Genomic DNA, 20,757 nt, shown 5'->3' with positions numbered 1-20,757 from the left:
GAGCCAAGATTGTGCCACTGCACTCTTGTGACAAGAGTGAGACTCTGTCTCAAAAAAAAAAAAAAAAAGCCAGGTGTGGTGTTGCATGCCTGTAATCCCAGCTACTTGGGAGGCTGAGGGGTGAGAATCACTTGAACCCAGGAAGTAGAGGTTGCAGTGAGCCGATATCATGCCACTGCACTCAAACCTGGGTGACAGATTGGGACTCTGTCTCAAAAAAGTAAAATGAAATGAAAATCATTGCCAACATTAATATGGGACATAGTAGGGGCTCCAACATGTTGTGCGAACAGTCCTCACTTTCCAGGCAAGGAAATGTGGTTCAGAGAGGTTGAATAACTTACCCAGGGTCACACAGCTAATGAGTGGGAGAGCTGGACTTGGAACCCAGAGCTATGTAATTCCAAAGTTTATGTCCACAGCAATCCCTTCTGCTGCTTCCCAGCACATGCAATTGAGTTCCAACATTAATAGGGATTAATAGAAGCCCCTATCTGGGATGCAAGCCCAGTTTCTCCATCCCTCATGAAGGCCTGACTTCATTTGAAAGAAGCCAGCTGACTGTTTTGCCTGTCACCTGTGTTCCAGGATTGAGCACAGCTGAGCCTCACAAAAAGCAGAAACTAGAGAGCATTTGTTTGAATAAAGGAAATTGCCACCTATTCCCATAAGGATTTATGTATGTGGGCAGACATGGAGGGAGCTGCTTTGTCCCCCACATTGCAAATACTGGCTCCTCCCTGCTACTAACAATTTTGGTGGCAAGATTATCTGCTTCTGAGCATATGTTCTCCCCATCTCAGCTTTCCTTAGGGAGAAAACTATTTTCTCACCTCTCAGAAAAGGAGGTGGCACTTCACGTAGGGAGAGAACAGATGATCTTACATCTAACTTTTCTGCTGGGAAAGGCAACAACTGATGGGGGATATATATGATCACAACCTGTAAAGGAAAAGGGAACACATTTCCAGCCACCTGAAGGAGGAGCTCATGTGCTCCCAAGGGCCCAGGCCTGGTGTGATTCATCTTGTCATGTTCAGGGATTCTGGATTGCAGGGAGGCACCATGTGCTTGAAGTTCTGCCTGCAGCTCTGAAGCTGGGTAGAGGGACCATGTGGGCTTGTTCAATTGGTTTCTCTACTTTTGTTTACACCTGAAAATTTCTGCAATTAAAAACAATAGGCCAGTTGTTGTGGCTTATGCCTGTAATTCCAACACTTTGAGACGCTGAGGTGAGAGGATTGCTTGATCTTAGGAGTTTGAGACCAGCCCTGTCCAACACAGCAAGACCCCCATCTCTATGAAAAACACAAAAATTTACCACGTGTGGTGGCCGATGGCTGTAGTCCAAGCTACTCGGGAGGCTGAGGCAAGAGGATCGCTTGAGCCTAGGAGTTTTGAGGCTACAGTGAGCTCCAGGCTGGGTAACAGAGGGAGACCTTATCTCAAAACAACAAAATAGCAACAGAGCAATAACTCAGCAATTTGGGCATGAAGGAGAGCAGGGTGCAAGCTCTGAAGTCAGAAATGCCATGTGATTCTTTTATTTATTTATTTATTTTTGAGACGGAGTCTCGCTCTGTCGCCCAGGCTGGAGTACAGTGGCACGATCTCGGCTCATTGCAACCTCTGCCTCCCAGGTTCAAGCAATTCTCCTGCCTCAGCCTCCTGAGTAGCTGGGATTACAGGAACCCACAACCACACCCAGCTAATTTTTGTATTTTTAGTAGAGATGGGGTTTTTCCGTGTTGGCCAAGCTGGTCTCGAACTCCTGACCTCACTTGATCTACCTGCCTTGGCCTTCCAATGTGCTGGGATTATAGCATGAGCCGCTGCGCCCAGCCTAGAAATGCTATGTGATTCTTAGCCTCAGTTCCCTCTTCTGTAAAGTGGGCATGATAATAGGCCCTCTACCCTAGGATTGCTGTGAGGATTAAATAAGATTTTTCCTATAAAGCTCTTAGCCCAGGAAGGACTAAGAAGGCTCCATATGTCCCAACACGCAGTTTCTCAACCTCACTCCTATTGACATTTGGGGACTAATATTTCTTTGCCATGGGGCTGGGTGGGGACTGTCCCATGCCTTGTAAGATGTTCAGCAATATTCCTGGGCTCTATCCACTGGATGCCAAGAGCACATCCTAGAGAATGACAACCAAAAATGCCCGGGTTGGGAACCACTGGCCTAATCCTTTGTTGTTATTAATTAGCAGTAATTCTCTTTTCCTGTGAGGCTGAATATCTGATTTGTGAGGGGAGCTTGGCCAGGCTAGGCTTTGGATACCGCAGCTCTTGCTGTTGCAGACAGCACAAGCAGTTGCAAGGTTTATTGCCTCCGTAATGAGATTTATGTGGATGAGTGAGCACATTTTGTGCCAAGATTCATACTTAAGTTTTGAAAAATCTGCACGAGAGCATTATCTGGAAATTTTTCCAGCTGGAGTTCTACTGAGCTTGTCAAAGGGTGACATTGGGCTCAGGATCTTGATACAATACCTTGAATTTATAGAATTCTTTCCTCTCATAAAAAAGACAATAACTTGGCCAGGTGTGGCGGCTCATGCCCTGTAATTCCAGCACTTTGGGAGGCTAAGGCAGGAGGACCACTTGAGGTCAGGAGTTTGAGACCAGCCTGGTCAACACGGCAATATCGTCCATCTTCACTAGAAATACAAAAATTATCTGGGCATGGTGTCGCATGCCTGTAGTCCCAGCTACTTGGGAGGCTGAGGCAGGAGAATCGCTTGAACCTGGGAGGCAGAGGTTGCAGTGAGCCGAGATCGTGCCACTGCACTCCAGCCTGGGTAACAGAGTGAGGCTCTGTCTCAAACAAACAAGCAAATTAAAAAAACAAAAAAGACAATAACTTTTCTGATTTCCAATCATTGAATATACTTTGCAGAAAAATTAGAAAATACAGAACAGGCAATATGAAAAAGAAACTTACCCATTGTGATGGTTATTTATTTATTTATTTATTTTGAGATGGGGTCTTGCTCTGTCACCCAGGCTGGAGTGCAGTGGCACGATCTCAGCTCACTGCAACCTCCACCTCCTGGGTTCAAATGATTCTCCTGCCTCAACCTCCCGAGTAGCTGGGACTACAGGCGGGAGCCACCACATCTGACTAATTTTTGTATTTTTAGTAGAGATGGGGCTTCAGCATGTTGGCCAGGCTGGTCTTGAACTCCTGACCTCAGGTGATCTGCCCGGCTCAGCTTTCCAAAGTGCTGGGGTTACAAGCATGAGCCGCTGTACCTGGCCAGTGATGGTTAGCTTTGTTTTGTTTTGAGACAGAGTCTCACTCTGTCACCCAGGTGGGAGTGCAGTGGCACAATCTTGGCTCACTACAACTTTTTCTGCCTCCCAGGTTCAAGCAATTATCCTACCTCAGCCTCCTGAATAACTGGGATTACAGGCGTGTGCCACCACACCCGGCTAATGTTTTATATTTTTAGTAGACACGGGGTTTCACCATGTTGATCAGGCTGGTCTCAAACTCCTGACCTTGTGATCCACCCACCTTGGCCTCCCAAAGTGTTGGGATTACAGGTGTGAGCCACCCACTGTACCTGGCCAGTGAAGGTTAATTTTACGTGTCAATGTGACTGGGCCACAGGATACCCACATATCTAATTAAACATTATTTCTGGTGTGCTTGGAGAAGTGTGTTCAGAAGAGATCAGCATTTGAATCGGTGAGTAAATCGCTGAGTAAAGCAGGTGGCCCACTCCAATGTGGATCATCCAACCCCCTGAGCGCCTGAGGAGAATAAAAAGGCTGAGAAAGGTTGGATACTATCTCCCTCTGCCTGTTTGAGCTGGGACGTCAGTCTTCTCCTGCCCTCGGAGCTCCAGAGTCTCAGGCCTTCAGACGTGGACTGGAATCTCCACCATTGGCCCTCTGGCTCTCAGGCCTCCAAACTACACACTGTCCTCTCTGAGCCTCCAGTTTGAAGATGGCAGATTGTGGCGCTTCTCTGTCTCCATGTTTGCATGAGCCTAAACTTTGCAGTTTTTTTTTTTTTTGAGGCAGGGTCTTGCTCTGTCACACAGGCTGGAGTATGGTGGCATAATCATGACTCACTGCAGCCTCAACCTCCCAGGATCAAGTGATCCTCTCACTTCAGCGACCCAAGTAGCTGGGGCTACAGGTACATACCACCATGCCTGGCTATTATTTGTATTTTTTGTAGCGATGAGGTCTTGCGATGTTGCCAGGGCTGGTCTGGAACTCCTGGGCTCAGGCCATCCTCCTGCTCTGGTCTCCCAAAGTGCTGGGATGACATGAGCCACCATGCCTGATTGAGGCTGATTAAGGATTTCAGTGTATGAATTTGGGTGGGACACAGACTTTCAGACCATAGAGTACATTTTCACAGTATGTTTACTGCCACATATTTAACATTTGTGGGCTTTTTTTGGTAAGACTTTTCTGTTTAAAGTGATGCCTAAGTGTAGTACTAAGTACTGTCTAGTGTCCCTAAGTGCAAAAGGCTGCACTGTGCCTTATGGGGAAAATGCATGTGTTAGATACACTTCATTAAAATATAAGGTATCATGGTATTGGCTGTGAGTTCAATGTGAATGAATCAACAATCCATATGAGGCCAGGTGAGGTGGCTCACGCCTGTAATCCCAACACTTTGGGAGGCCAAGGCAGGTGGATCACAAGGTCAGGAGTTTGAGACCATCCTGGCCAACATGGTGAAACCCCATCTTTACTAAAATTACAAAAATTAGCTGGGCCTGATGGTGCATGCCTGTAATCCCAGCTGCTTGAGAGGCTGAGGCAGTAGAATTGCTTGAACCCAGGAGGCAGAGGTTGCAGTGAGTGGAGATTGCGCCACTGCACACCAGCTTGGTGACAAAGTGAGACTCTGTCTCAAAAACAAAAACAAAATAATCTATATTAATCAACTGTACTCTATATGGTGTCTTTGGCCAGGTACAGTGCTCATGCCTGTAATCCCAGCATTCTGGGAGGTTGAGGTGAGAGGATTACTTGAGCACAGGAGTGTAAGATCAGCTTGGGCAATGTGGCAAAACCCTCTCTGTACCGAAAACAGAAAAACTAGCTGGGCATGGTGGTGCATGCCAATAGTCCAAGCTACTCAGGAGTTTGAGGTAGGAGGATCACCTGAACTGGGAGAAGGTGAGGCTGCAGTGAGCCGTGATTGCACCACTGCACTCTAGCCTGGGCGACACAGTGAAACCCTGTCAAAAAAAAAAAAAAAAAAAAAAGCAGGAGTGTCTTTAAACAGAAATGCACATAAAAAAAGGTTATATACTGATCGGTTGACTAAAATGTGGTGACCAAAAGCTTGCAGGCACCTAACTGTGTATTTCCCCTAGGAGCAATGGTTTAGTATTTGCTAAATCAGCATTCTCGGTGACTTTGTAGAGTAAGTACCATGAATAATGAGAACTGGCTGAATCTGTGTATGTGATCACAAGTATTACTTTGGGATACATTTCTGGAGTGGAATTACTGAGTCTAAGTAGAACATCTTTTCTGATGTCTTTTGGGTTTGTATCAGGTAGCTCTCACTGTGTAACAAACCTCCCCCAAACTCAGTGACTTGAAATAATAAGTATTTCTTATTTACTCACAAGTTTAAAGCCAGCTGGGAGGTTTGGTTAACTTGGATCAGGCTCAGTGGGACTCTTCAGGGCTTGCTCATGTTTGTGGTTGATGGGGGTTGGCTGGTCTAGGATAACCACTCATGCGTCGGAGTTGATGCTTCTCATCTTCCACTAAGGTTACCTGGGCTTGTTCACACAGCAGCATCAGGGTTCCAGAGCAAGTGGAAAGGTTCAAGATTTCTTGAGGCCAAGCCTAGAAATGCCAGGACAGTTATTTCTGTTGCATCCTATTGGCCAAAGCAATTTAGAAGGCCAGTCCAGATTCAAGCACTGGGAAACAGATTTTGTCTCTTGATGAAAAGAGCTGAAAAGATATATTGCAAAGGGCTTGGATACAGGGAGAGCAGAGAATTGAGAACATTTTTGCAATCAGTCTTCCACGTATTTTATATTATAAACTATCCTTTGTTCTTTCCCCCAAGAATGTGGTAGGGGATCATTCCCTTTGAGCCCTCGTAGATTTGATGCCAAATTAAGAGTTAATAATAACTAATTAATAATCTTGTATAGAAGGCATATTATGTACCAGGAATCGTATCTTTTTGTTTTGCTTGTTGTTTTAGAGACAAGGTCTGGCTCTGTTACCCAGGCTACAGTGCAATGGCATGATCATGGATCACTGTAACCTTGAACCTCTGGGCTCAAGCAATCTTCCTTGTCTTAGCCTCCCAAGTAGCTGGATCCACAGGTATGTGCCATCATGCCTGCCTAATTTTCTTTTTTTTGGTAGAGATTGGCAGTGGAGGGGGGATCTCACCATGTTACTGAAGCTGGTCTTGAACTCCTGGGCTTAAGCGATCCTCCCACCTCTGCTTCCCAAAGTGCTGGGATTCTAGGCATGAGCCACTGTACCCAGCCCAGGCACTGTATTTTTAAGGAAACTTTTATTTTAGGATAGATTTTGATTTACAGAAAAGTTGCAAAATAATTCAGTTTCCATATACCCTCACCCCCAGTTTCCTCTGTATTAACATCTTATGTTTCTATTTAATGTTTGTTTGTTTGTTTGTTTGTTTGTTTTTGGTAGAGATGGGGTCTCAGTGTGTCGCCCAGGCTGGTCTCAAACTCCTGGGCTCAAGTGATCCTCCTAAAGAGTTAGGATTACAGGCGTGAGCCACTGCGCCTGGCTGATTTTTTTATATTTAATCAGAGTAGAAGCTGTCTAGATCCCCCAGCCACAGGTTTTCTCTGGTGAATCAGATCTTCCCAAGCTTATTGTGGTTCCTCTTATTCTTAGACAAGGAGAAGGTGGCACAGTCTTTCAAGAAGTAGACTCGGTGCAGTGGGGCCAGCAGTGTGTCCGTGAGCAAGAGGCTTTACCCCTCTGAGCCTCTGTTTCTTCCTCTGTAATGGGGATGAAAAAGGCCATTTCACTGAGTTAATGTCTGGCAAGTTGGTATCACTGGCCTGGTGGGCAGTAAATGCTTAATAAGTACCAGCTCGACTGTAGTATTTATCTGTATTAAGGATCAGTGGCAGGTGCTCTCACAGATGTAATCTCGGATGAGCATCATTTCTTTCCACTGAAGAGATGAGGAAACAGAGGCCCAAAGAGGTGGCATAACTTGACCAAGATCACAAAGCCAGGAAAGGGCAGGACCAGTTGTCACAGCAGGGCTTCTGTCATCAGCTCAAATCATCATGGCTACCATGCATGGACTCAGCCCCCAGCATATGGCGGGCCCTGAGCCAAGTGTGCAACCTGCATTTTCTCATGGATGCTCCCACAATGCCATGAGGTGGCTTCAGAGAAGGCAGAGTAGGGAGTGGGGAGCTCCGCTCCCACCAGGTGGTCATGAGGTCACTTTCTGTGGTGTCAGTGGCCATCACATGACGAGTGTACATTTCCACTCCCATCTGACAGTAACAATGTGCTCCTCCCTCTCCCCTGTAGGGCGGTGTCAGGTGAGGCAACAAGGAGCGTCGGGACTGTCACCACTGCCTGAGAACACCTTTCCATGGTGTCAAAGGAAGACACATGGGAAACACTAGTGAGGAACTTCTACCTCTCCCAGCCAGGAAGGTATCAGCAGAGCAGGTGGGGAACCGGAAGTCCCACTTCCACCCAGCAATAAGAGAAGTCCTCCCACCCTGCCCATCAGCTGTCACGAGAGGCTGACTGGTGAATTCCCACCCTCCTGGCATTAATGAGGAGGAACTCCCACACATGACTCCACTGTAGAGGTATCAAGTAGCACCATCTAAAATGGATGGAAGATTTACGGGAGGCCAAGATGGGAAGATTGCTTGAGGCCAGGAGTTCAAGGCCAGCCTGGGCAACATAGCGAGACCCTGTCTGTATTAAAAAATATATATTTTTTAAAGCCAGGTGTGGTGGTCTGTAGTACGAGCTACTCAGGAGGCTTGAGTGGGAGGATCCCTTGAGCCCAGGAGTTCAAGATTACAGGGAGCTATGATCATGCACCTGCACTCTGGCCTGGGTGAGAGAGCTAGACTGCATCTCAAAAAAAAAAAGAAAAGAAAAAAAAGGTTAAAATGAGATCCAGAGTTTCATAACATAATACCTAAAATGTCCAGGTTTTGGTTGAAAATAACTCATACAAAGAACCAGGAAGATCTCAAACTGAATGAAACAAGACAACCAATAGATGCCAATGCAAAGATGATAGAGATGTTAGAATTAGCTGACAATGTTTTTTATTTTTCTTTTACTTTTTTATTTTATCCACCTGCAACTATCTTGATTGAGTTATAGCTGACAATGTTTTTAAAGCAATCATCATAGAAATGCTTCAGCAACCAATTGCAAACATGACTGAAACTAATGTAAAAAAATAGTCATCAGAATCAGATCTGATGTTTATTCTTTCTCTCTCTACATATCTATCTGTCTATCATCTATCTGTCTATCTATCTATCTATCTATCTATCTTCAGTCTACTGGTGGTATCATTTTACCAGTTCAGGTAAAGTGTACAGCCTCATCTCCCTTGTGTTTTCTTACACTCTTCTGTTTGTAATATAATTGTCTTTTTTTTTTTTTTTGAGACGAAATTTCACTCTTGTTACCCAGGCTGGAGTGCAATGGCATGATGTCGGCTCACCACAACCTCCACCTCCTGGGTTCAAGCGATTCTCCTGCCTCAGCCTCCTGAGTAGCTGAGACTACAGGCATGTACCACCATGCCCAGCTAAGTTTTGTATTTTTAGTAGAGATGGGGTTTCACCATGTTGACCAGGATGGTCTCGATCTCTTGACCTCATGATCCACCAGTCTCGGCCTCCCAAAGTGCTGGGATTATAGGTGTGAGCCACCGTGCCCGGCCTATAATTGTCTTAAATATTTTCTCTACATACATTTAGAAGCAGATTAGTGTTATAATTTTTACTCTAGGCTGGGCTGGGATTACAGGTGCGTGCCATCACTCCTGGCTAATTTTTGTATTTTTAGTATAGACGGTGTTTCACCATATTGGCCAGGCTGGTCTTGAACTCCTGACCTTGTGATCTGCCTGTATTGGCCTCCCAAAGTGCTAGGATTACTGGCATAAGCCATTGTGCCCAGCCCCTCTTTTCATTCTTTAAGGGAAGGTCCTACTGGTGACAAATCTCTTAGTTTTCCTTCATCTGAGAATGTCTTGATTTTCTCTTCACTAGTGAAGAATATTTCACTGGATATTGTATTCTGGGTTGATAGTTCTTTCTTTCAGCACTTAAAAAATGCTGTCCTGGCTGGGTGTAGTGGCTCATGCCTGTTATCCCAGCACTTTGGAAGGTGGAGGTTGGAAGATTGCTGGAGGCCAGGAGCTTGAGACCAGCCTAGGTAACACAGCAAGACCTCATCTCTACAAAAAAATTTAAAAATTAGCCGGGTATGGTTGTGCATGCCTGTAGTCCCAGCTACTTGGTGGCTAAAGCAGAAGGATTACTTGAGCCCAGGAAGGCAAGGTTGCGGTGAGCTATGATCATGCCGCTGTGTTCCAGCTTGGGAGACAGAGCGAGACCCTATCTTAAAAAAGAAAAGAAAAAAAAAAGAAGCTGTGCCACTTTCTTTTGATCCCTGGCTTCTGATAAGAAATCTCCTGTCATTCAAATTGTTTTTCTAGCATAGGCAGGATGATACTGTTGCTCTCTCACTACTTTCTTTTTTTTTCTCAGGACTTTCAAGATTTTTTCTTTGTCTTTAGTTTTCAGAAGTTTGACTATGATGTTTGATGGAGTGGGCTTCTGTGGGTTTACCTTGTTTGAGTTTTGTTCAGCGTCTATAGATTTTTGGAATCTTTATTCCAAATATGGGAAGTGTTTGGACATTATTTCTTCAAGTACTTTTCAGCCCCATTCTCTTTCTCCTGTACTTCTGAAATTCTGTGTCATAAATGCTAGGTCTTTTGTTATAGTCCCAAGGTCCCTGGGATTCTGTGTATTTGTTTGAAAGATAACAGAATAATCTCCAAACACTTGGAAACTAAACAAGACTCTTATAAGTAACCCATGTCTCAGCCAGACACAGTGGCTCATGCCTATAATCCCAGCATTTTGGGAGGCTGAGGCAGATGGATCACAAGGTCAGGAGTTCGAGACCAGCCTGGCCAATATAGCGAAACCCTGTCTCTACTGAAAATGCAAAAAATTAGCTGGGTGTGGTGGTGTGCACCTGTAGTCCCCACTACTTGGGAGGCTGAGGTGGGAGAAGTGCTTGAACCCAGAAGACGGAGGTTGCAGTGAGCCAAGACTGCGCCATTGCACTCCAATCTGGGTGATAGAGTGAGACTCCGTCTCAAAAAATAAAATAAAATAAAATAAATAACACATGTCTCAAAGAGAAAATTTCAAAGGAAAGTAAAAAATACATAAAAGTGAATGAAAGTGATAATACAACATATCAAATTCATGGCATACAGCTAAACAAGACCTAAGAGAGGACTTTATAGCACTACATGAAGACTTTTTCTCTTTTTTATAAGACCAAAGTCTATTTTCTCTCTGTTGTTTTCACATTAGGTAATTCCTGTAGTTCTGTCTTCAAGTTCATTGATTTTTTCCTCTGCCCCGTCTATTCTGTTGTTGAGTCCATTCATGGGATTCTTTTAGTTTGTTGTTATGTTTTTTGGTTCTAAAATTTCCATTTGATTCCTTCTTATATCTTCTATTTTTTGTGGATATCTACCAATCTCTCTCTCTATCTATCCATCGATAATGTAGTATCTAGAAAAAGTACTAAAAATGCTACTCAAAGAGATACACTCAAAAACACTGTAGATAAATCAAAAGAAACTCTAAACATCCCACAGGAAGGCAGTAAAAAGGAAACAGAGAAATGAAAAATAGAGGAAACAGGCACAAAATAAAACAGCAGACTTCAGCTCTAACATATCAATAATTACCTTAAATGTAAATGGTATAAACACACTGATTAATGACAGAACTTATGGCTGAGCGTAGTGGTTCATGCCTATAATCCCAGCACTTTGGGAGGCTGAGGTGGGCAGATCATCAGAGGTCAGGAGTTTGAGACCAGCCTGGCCAACATGGTGAAACCCCATCTCTATTAAAAATACAAAAAAAATTAGCCGGGCATGGTGGCACATGCCTGTAATCCCAGCTACTTGGGAGTCTGAGACAGGATAATTGGTTGAACCCAGGAAGCGGAAGTTACAGTGAGCCAAGATCATGCCATTGCACTCCAGCCTGGGTGACAGAGTGAGACTTCATCTCAAAAAAAAAAAAAAAAAAAAAAAAAGATGGAACTCCAGATTAATATCTCACATGAGTATAGAAACAAAAATGCAGTAAAGTGTGGGGGCTCATGCCTGTAATTCTTCACTTTGGGACAGTGAAGCAAGCGGGAGAATACCTTGAGCCCAGGCTTGAGACCAGCCTGGGGAACATGGTAAAAACCCCATTTCTACAAAAGATGCAAAAATTAACTGGATGCGGTGGCATGCCTGTAGTTACAGCTACCCAGGGGGCTGAGCCTATGAGATCTAGGCTATAGTGAACCAAAATTATGCTACTGCACTCAAGCACAGGCAACAGAGTGATACCTTGTCTGATAATAAAATTAAAAAAAAGAAACAAAAATGCTTAACAGTAAATTAGCAAACAGAATTCAGTAATATGTATAAAGAATTGTCTACCTTTACCAACTGGGATTTATTCCAGGGATGCAAGACTGACTTGGTATTCAGAAATCAATGTAATCTACCATATGAACAGGTAGTTAAAGAGGAAAGTTCATATATCATTTAGTGTAGTACAGGTATTCATGATTTTAAAACTCTTAAAAATAGGAATGGGCCAGATGCGGTGGCTCATGCCTATAATTCCAGCACTTTGGGAGGCCCAGACAGGTAGGTCATGAGGTCAGGAGTTTGAGACCAACCTGACCAACATACTGAAACCCGGTCTCTACTAAAAATACACCACAGGCACGTGGTGGCACGTGCCTGTAATTCTAGCTACTCAGGAGGCTAAGGCAGGGGACTCACTTGAACCTGGGAGGTGGAGGTTGTGCCCAGCAAAGATCACGCCACTGCACTCCAGCCTGGGTGACAGAGCAAGATTCCACCTCAAATAAATAAATAAATAAATAAATAGGAATGAAGGAAACTTCCTTGATTTTTTTTTAAAGACTAACCAAGTGCAGTAGTGAGAAGTGGGGGTGGAGTGGGGGAGGAGTAGTACATGGAGTTTGATCTGTAACTGACTGTAAAAAATCAATTGTGATAACTCACTACTTTCTGACCAGCCAACTTCCTCAATTTGATAAAGAGCAACTACAAAAAGAAAATCTGCAGCCAATATTATGTTTAATGATGAAAGACTGAATGCTTCCTGCCAAAGGTCAAGAACAAGGCAAAGACCTTTGCTTTCACTCCTTATTCAACATAGTGCCGGAGGTGCTAGCCAGTGCAATAAGGCAAGAAATGGGCATAAGCAACATGCAGATTGGAAAGAAAAACATTAAAATTGTCTCTATTTCAGGTGACATGATTGTTTGTGTAGAAAATCCCAAGGAATCTATAAAACACTTTGTAGAACTAATAGGCAAGTTTAACAAGGCCCTGGGTTATGAGGTAAACATACAAAAACTGTATTTCAATGTACTAGCCATGAGCTCACGGACATTGTAATAAAAATATGTGCTGTTGGTGGGGTGCAGTGGCTCATCCCTGTAATCCCAGCACTTTGGAGGATTGCTTGAGCCCAGAGTTTGACACCAACCTTGGCAGCATAGTGAGACCCCCATCTCTACAAAATATAATTTAAAAATTAACCAAGTGTGGTGGTGTGTGCTTGTAGTCCCAGCTACTGGGGAAGTTGAGGCAGAAGGATCACTTGAGCCCAGGAGTTTGAGGCTGCAGTGAGCTATGATCATGCCACTGTACTCTAGCCTGGGTTATCATCCTGTCTAAAAAAAGAGTGAGACCCTGTCTAAAAAAGAAAAAAAGAAAAAAGAAAAGAAAAGAAAATTAGCAAGACATGAAGAGACATATAAATAGCAAATAAGAGCCAGGTGCAGTGGCTCATGCCTGTAATCCCAGCACTTCGGGAGGCTAAGACAGGTGGATTGCTTGAGGTCAGAAGTTCAAGACCAGCTTGGCCAACATGGTGAAACCCCATCCCTATAAAAATACAAAAATTAGCTGGGCATGGTGGTGGGTGCTGGAAATCTTAGCTACTTGGGAGGTTGAGGCAGGAGAATCACTTGAACCTGAGAGGCGGAGATTGCAGTAAACTGAGATTACACCACTGCACTCCAGCCTGGGTGAGCAAGACTCTGGCTCAGAAAAAAAGAATAAAAATTTTAAAATAAATACATAAATATCAAATAAGAACATGAAAAGATTTTAAACAATCTTAGCCATCAGGAAAATGCAAATTAAAACCACAATAAAGTATTACTCTATACCTATCAGAATGGCTAAATTAAAAACAGTGACAACACCAAATGCTGGCAAAGATGCATAGAAACTGAATCACTAGGACGGGTGCGGTGGCTCACGCCTATAATCCCAGCACTTTAGGAGGCTGAGGCAGGTCGATCACAAGGTCAAGAGATCGAGACCATCCTGGTCAACATGGTGAAACCCCGTCTCTACTAAAAATACATTAAAAAATTAGCTGGGAATGGTGGTGCATGCCTGTAGTCCCAGCTACTCGGGAAGCTGAGGCAGGAGAATTGCTTGAATCCAGGAGGCGGAGGTTGCGCTGAGCTGAGATGGTGCCATTGCACTCCAGCCTGGGTAACAAGAGCGAAAATCCATCTCAAAAAAAAAAAAAAAAAAAGAAACCGAATCACTCATAGATTGCTGGTAGGTGGGGACATGAAATGGTACAACCATTCTGGAGAATGATTTGACAGTTTCTTAAAATACTGAACATAGGGCTACCATATAACCCAGCAATTGGACTCCTGGGAATTTTTCACAGAGAAATGAAGATGTATGTTCACACAAAAAGCTGTACATGAATGTTTATAACATTTATACCAGCTTTATTCATAATAGCTCCAACCTATGTCCTTCAATGGGTGAAAAGGTCAAACAATATGTCTTTCAGTGGGTGAATATTTAAGCTGTGGTGGATCTGAACCATGGAACACTACTCAGCAATAATAAGGACCAAACTACTTACACGTGCAACAACCTGGAGGCATCTCCAGAGATTTATGCAGAGTGAAAAAGCCAATTCCAAAAGGTTACATATTATTTGATTCCATTTATGACATTCTTTTTTTAAATTAACACTGTAACATAATTATTTTTCATTTTACTGGTCTTTAACACTATTTTTAACAGTTGCATTAGTGTTGTCCCATAATTTATTTAGCTACTTCTTGATTTTGTTATTATTATTATTTTTATTGAGATGGAGTCTGGCCCTGTCGCCCAGGCTGGAGTACAGTGGTGTGATCTCAGCTCGCTGCAACCTCAGCTGCTCGGGGATTTGAGTGGTTCTCATGCCTCAGCCTCCTGAGTAGCTAGGACTACAGGTGTGCGCCACCACGCCCAGGTAATTTTTTTTGTATTTTTAGTAGAGACGGGGTTTCACCATGTTGGCCAGGATAGTCTCAAACTCCTGAACTCAGGTGACCTGCCCACCTCGGCCTCCCAAAGTTCTGGTATTATAGGTATGAGCCACTGTGCCCAGCCTTATATGACATGATTGAAATGGCAAAATTATAGAAATGTAGAACAGATGAGAGGTTGTCAGGGCTTGAGGGGGTGAATGGAAGGTGGAAGTGGATGTGGCTACCAAAGGGCAACATGAAATATCCTTGTGGTGAGGGAAATATTTTCTTTTTTTTTTTTTCTCTTGAGACGGAGTTTCACTGTTGTTATCCAGACTGGAGTGCAATGGCACGATCTCGGCTCACCGCAACCTCCGCCTTCTGGGTTCAAGCAATTCTCCTGCCTCAGCCTCCCGAGTAGCTGGGACTACAGGCACGCACCACCATGCCCAGCTAATTTTTGTATTTTTAGTAGAGATGGGGTTTCACCTTGTTGACCAGGATGGTCTCAATCTCTTGACCTCGTGATCCACCCGCCTCGGCCTCCCAAAGTGCTGGGATTATAGGCGTGAGCCACTGTGCCCGGCCGAGGGAAATATTTTCTATCTTGACTGTATCAGTGTCAATATTCAGGTTATAATGTACTATAGTTTTGCAAGATGCTACCATTGGGGGAAGCTGCATAAAAGGTGTGTGTGATTGCTCTCTTTTTTTGGTTCTTTTCTTTTTTTTGATTGTACTTTAAAGTCTAGGGTACATGTGCAGAACATGCAGGATTGTGACATAGGTATACACATGCCATGGTGGTTAGCTGCATCCATCTCCCCATCACCTACATCAGGTATTTCTCCTATCCTTCCCCTAGCTCCCCACCCCTTTTTTGGTTATTTTTTTACAAAATTTTTTGTAGAGATGGGGTTTCACTATGTTGCCCACGGTGGTTTCAAACTTCTGAGCTCAAGCAATCCACTTGCCTTGGCCTCCCACAGTGTTAGGATTACAGGTGTGAGCCACTGCACCTGGTGACACGTGATCTCTCTCTCTCTTTCTTTTTTTAATGAGACAGAGTCTTGCTCTGTCACCCAAGCTGGGATGTAGTGGCGTGATCTTGGCTCACTGCAACCTCCACATCCTGGGTTCAAACGATTCCTGTGCCTCCACCTCCCAGGTAGCTGGGATTACAGGTGCTCCCGGCTCTTTGTATTATTTCTTACACTTGCATGTGAACCTACAATTATCTCAAAATTAAAATTTTAATTTTAAAAAAGGCATTTGTCTGTAGCCAGTCAATCATTCAGTATTTTTCCAGTCTCTATTTTGCAGAAAGAAGTACCCAAAGCAGTGAACATGAAGATTTATCAATGTATAGTGAATTTTAATACTCTCAAGCTTTGTTGTCTTCTATTGCTCAATTAGGGTTTTTGCCCACTGAGATTACTCTAAGGATTTCCAGTCTCAATTATTTAATAATATTATTATTTGTTAATGCCTCCACAGGGTAATTCACTGAGCTTCTAGGTTGCCCTAGCAACCTAAAACAAATGTCCCCATTTGGTACTCAGAAAAAATAGAAAAATGATTTGCTAAGGAGCCTCTGGATGCTGGGCCCACAATTCTTTCCTCTTCATACATAAGCTGGCATCTATATCATATGGGGTCTGGAATCATTCTCATTTTTCCTGATCATTAAATTTCTCTCCATCTAGCATCTGTCTTGGGCCACTTTAGAAATCACCAGCTTTTGAGAGCAGGAGAAAACTCTTAAATCCAGCATCTCACCTGGACCTGGATTCCTCCCTTTAGGGCCAGCTTGGACAGAGCCAGGGTTTCTTTCAGGCCCACAAAGCAATTGCTGTAGGTTCAAGAACAACAAGATGATGGAGTTTTCTCCCAGCAAAGAGTTATGCACTTTTCCTGTTTCTGGAAGTAGCAGCTCTCAGCTGACCACATTTGGGGTAGGTATGGAGTGGGAGTGACGTGGCGTTGGTTCTGGCATTGGGTGCTTCGGTGCAAGAATGACTTCACCAAATGCAGGGCTAAGACTAGGAACTGAAAGAGGCCGTGGGAAGATGAAGGCCTTGGGATCTTTCGTAGCATATTTTATGGCTGCTTTCTGGTGGTATGATCTGGTGGGGGCAACTGGTGTCATGGAAAATCTTACTTCTAATTTCATCATTATCATTTCATCACTTCTAATTTCATCATTTATCTATGATCTCATGGAAGCCTGAGATTTTTTAATTTTAATTTTAATTTCTTTCTGGTTTATTTTTTTCAGAGTCTCACTCTGTTTCCCAAGCTGGAGTGCAGCGGTGCTATCTCGGCTCACTGCAACCTCTACCTCCAAACTCTGGTTCAAGTGGTTCTCTTGCCTCAGCCTCCTGAGTAGCTGGGATTACAGGCATGTGCCACCATGCCCGGCTAAATTTTGTATTTTTAGTAGAGAACGAGTTTAACCATGTTGGCCAGGCTCCTATTGAATTCCTCCTATTAGGAGTGGCTGGTTGAAGGCAAAATTGCTTGAACTCCTGACTTCAAGCAATCCGCCCACCTTAGCGTCCCAAGTGCTGGGATTACAGGTGTCAGCCATCACTCCTAGTGGGAACCCAGCGATTTTTAATCATCAACATGTTTTAAAACACCTACTTCGTGCTGGGCACTCTGTTGGGTGCTTTGCCATGTCCTAATTCATTGCATTTACACTCCCGAATATTCAAAACCACTTCCTGGAGTAAGCATTTACATGACCCTGGTGATATATAGGCCAGGAGATTAGGGCTCAGAGAGGGGAAGTGACTTGCTCAATGTCACACAATGAGGAATAGGTGGAGCCTGGATTTAAACCTAAACCAGTCAGAATACAAAGTCCATGGTTTTTCTGTTCTGTCTTGCTGCCACAGAGACAGTTTAGTGTAATGACTAACTGGCTAAGAGTGCAGGCTCTGCATTTAGATGGATGTGGGTTCTTTGTGGTTCAAGCCATATGACTTGGACAAGGAATTTAACTTCTCTGAATCTCAGTTTCTTCACCTTGATAGGTGGGGATTAGAAATCTTTTCTGGGTTGGGTGTGGTAGCTCATGCTTGTAATTCCAGCACTTTGGGAGGCCAAGTTGGGAGGATATCTTGAGCCTAGGAATTTGAGACTAGCCTGGGCAACAAAACAAGGCCCTATCTGCAACAAGTAAAAATATTAGTAAGCAAAGTGGTGTGCACCTGTAGTCTTAGCTACTCGGGAGGCTGAGGTGGAAAGATTGCTTGAGCTTGGTGGTTATAAGCTGCAGTGAACCAGATTGAGCCATTGCTCTCCAACCTGGGCAAAAAAGTGAGACCCCCGCCTCAAAAAAAGAAAAAAAAGATTATTATTTCTGTGGCCATAGGATTGTTGAGAAATTTCAGAAAATTTTTGCATGTAAAGCACTCAGATAGTGCCTAGCATATGTAAGTGATGGATAAATGTTAGCAATAATCTGTTTCTAAAGAATAAGCCAGCTTACTCAGTGGTTTCCAGTTGGAACTCAAAGCAATTTATCAATCTTCATTTTCCCCAAAGCACTCAGAACTCACTTCTATCAATGCCCCTGTTTAATTAATTAACTTAATTAACTAGTGAATTTTAAAAAGTCAACTTCTATTGTTCAAAACTAGTGAACTGTGGGCACAGTGGCTCATGCCTGTAATCCCAGCACTTTGGGAGGCAGAGGTGGGAGGATCTCTTGAGCTCAAGAGTTTGAGACCAGCCTGGGCAACATAGCAAGACTTCATCTTGCTACAAAAAAAATTTTTTTTTTTTGAGACAGAGTCTTGCTCTATTGCCCAGACTGGAGTACAGTGGCACGATCTCTGCTCACTGCAAGCTCCACCTCTCAGGTTCAGGTGATTCTCCTGCCTCAGCCTCCTGAGTGGCTGGGGATACAGGCACATGCCACCACACCTGGCTATTTTTTGTATTTTTAGGAGAGATGGGGTTTCACCATGTTGGCCAGGATGGTTTGATCTCTTGACCTTGTGATCTGCCTACCTTGGCCTCCCAAAGTGCTAGGATTACAGGTGTGAGCCACTATGCCCCGCCTCTACAAAAAATTTTTAAAAAATTTAGCTGGGCATGGTGATGGGTGCATGTAGTCTCAGCTATGTGGAAGGTCGAGGTGGGAGAATTGCTTGAGCCTGGGAAGTCCGGGCTGTAGTGAGCTGTGGACTGCCCCACTGCACTCCAGCCTGAGCGACATGGAGTAAGAATCTGTTTCAAACAAACAAAAACTAGTGCATTGTTTTTGAGCCTCACCATATGGCAGTCACTGTAATAGGTGTTTTATCACGTTTATCTCATTTAAATGAAGTGAGTGGCAAATCTTGCTGCAGGAAGGGTGTTGAATTCCTCCTATTAGGAGTGGCTGGTTGAAGGCAAAATGAAACCCATCCTTTCATTTTGTTGAGTCCCTGCAGTAGCAGCAACAGGCACTGTCTGTTGAGAGTTTATCACAAACTAGGAACACTTCTAAGTATATGACTATTATGCTGGTGCAAAAGTAATCGCGGTTTTGCCATTCCTTTTAATGGAAAAAAGTAATGCCATGATCATGGCTGCTAATATGATCGCATGAAACCCTGTGAGGGAGGGGCTGCTATTATCCCCATTTTACAGATTAAGAAACTCTTATGATAAGTAATTTGCTGTGATAGCTGTCTTAGTTCAGGTCGAGTTTGATTTACATAACACACGTTTCTGAGGCTGAAGCTTAAAATGAAAAATCTCCCTGTGAACGGCAAAGATGCCTTGCTTTGGGAAGTAAATAGCACTACCCCCCAGTCGATTCGGTTCCCCAGGCTTTGTTTCCTCAAATCTTGGTATTTCAGAGCTTGGTATTTCAGAAAGGGACTTTGGCTAGTAACAGGACAACTTCTTCATGCTAAAGATTAGGGAACTCACGCTCAGAGAGGTAAGAGAACTGCCCCAGGTCACACAGTCTGACGACCAGCAGAGCTGAGGCTCAAATCCCGTGCTCCGACTTTCAGGCTTGGGCCGCCCAGTTATTAAGGGACTCTGGCCAGGGAAAGGAAGGGAGGGACCCTGAAGTTTCCATTCCCTCACCTGCGAAATGGGGTCAATCCCAGGCCCTCTTTGGGGTTACGTGGGTGCGGCCCAGCCCGGGGGCGGCCACCCTGCACTAGGAATGTGACAATGGACGGTTCGGGGAGGGCTGGAACTTCGGCAGTCTTCAGGGAGGTGGTGGGAGGGTGTGACGGAGCCAGGGCGGAGCCTCGGGAGCCAGAGGCGGGGATTCGCGAGTCCGGGGCGGGGCTTGATATGTAAGCATTGAGGCGGGCAGTAGGCGGGGCTTGAGGTGCTAGGAATAGGGTTGCGGCCCTTGGGTGGGGCTTCTGGAAGACGGGGCGGGGTTTTGTGAGGCCGCTGGGTGAGTTCTGAAGCAGTGGGAGGGGAGCTGGGCTTAGGGAACCAGGAGGCTGGTTTAAGGACTTGGATAGGCAGTGCGCGGGGTTCAGAGGAGCTGATGTTCCTGTGTTAAGGGGCTCTGGGGGAATCTTTGAGGAGCCAGGGTACGTGGCCTTGCAAAGCCGAGCGGGTCAGTGGGCGGGGCTCTGAGAACCCCGCTCCAGGGTCTAAGGATCAGTGGGCGTGGCTCGGAGGCGCTTGTGGGCGTGGCCCTCCAGCCACTCAGATAACTGGAGAGTGGGGCGTGCTCTTGGGCACCGCCTGCCTCCGCGGCCCACCGGCATCCCTCGGCGCGACCAGAGGGGGCGTAGCGAGGCGTGGAACGTGGGGTGGGAAGCGGGCTTCCCCTCCCGGAAGTGGGCGTGGCGCATCGCGGCCTGGCAACCCTCGTTGGGCGCCGCGCGGCGCGGGGGCGGGGCCTACGCTCGGCGGCGGGGGCGGTGGCGGCTGCCCGTGCCCCTCCCCCGCACGGCACTCAGTGCCAGGCGGGAGGCGGCTGCAGTTGGAGGCTTCGCCCGGCTTTGCAGCGGGGACATCGGCGGCGGCGCCTCAGGCACCTCGGCCCGGGTGAGCGGCGCGCGCCCGGCGGGGCAGCCTGAGAGGGAGTGGAGCGGGCGAACCTGTCCTCTCAGCATGCGCCGGCGCCGGCTGACAGGAGCCGGCGGGGCGAGGGGCAGGGCCGGG

General features: G+C 45.2%; 1 protein-coding gene across 4 annotated transcripts in view; it reads left to right on the top strand.

Moving 5' to 3' along the window:
• The window catches only part of CORO1C (coronin 1C), a 120,789-nt gene that overhangs the window by 13,290 nt on the left and 86,742 nt on the right, over window positions 1-20,757 (top strand). Inside the window, exon 1 of one of the 4 annotated variants that reach the window (XM_035257494.3) lies at window positions 19,997-20,035. The exons of 1 other annotated variant lie outside the window; for it this stretch is intronic. The gene's annotated coding sequence lies outside the window, so the exon portion shown is untranslated. Of the gene's footprint in view, window positions 1-19,996; window positions 20,178-20,550; window positions 20,641-20,757 lie in introns of those variants that run through there. 2 more of the 4 variants (XM_054238824.2, XM_002752958.6) reach the window with 2 other exon arrangements.

Source organism: Callithrix jacchus, chromosome 9 (genome assembly GCF_049354715.1).
Source record: "Callithrix jacchus isolate 240 chromosome 9, calJac240_pri, whole genome shotgun sequence".
Classification (NCBI taxonomy): domain Eukaryota; kingdom Metazoa; phylum Chordata; class Mammalia; order Primates; family Cebidae; genus Callithrix; species Callithrix jacchus.
This window is presented reverse-complemented; position numbering and strand designations above follow the sequence as displayed.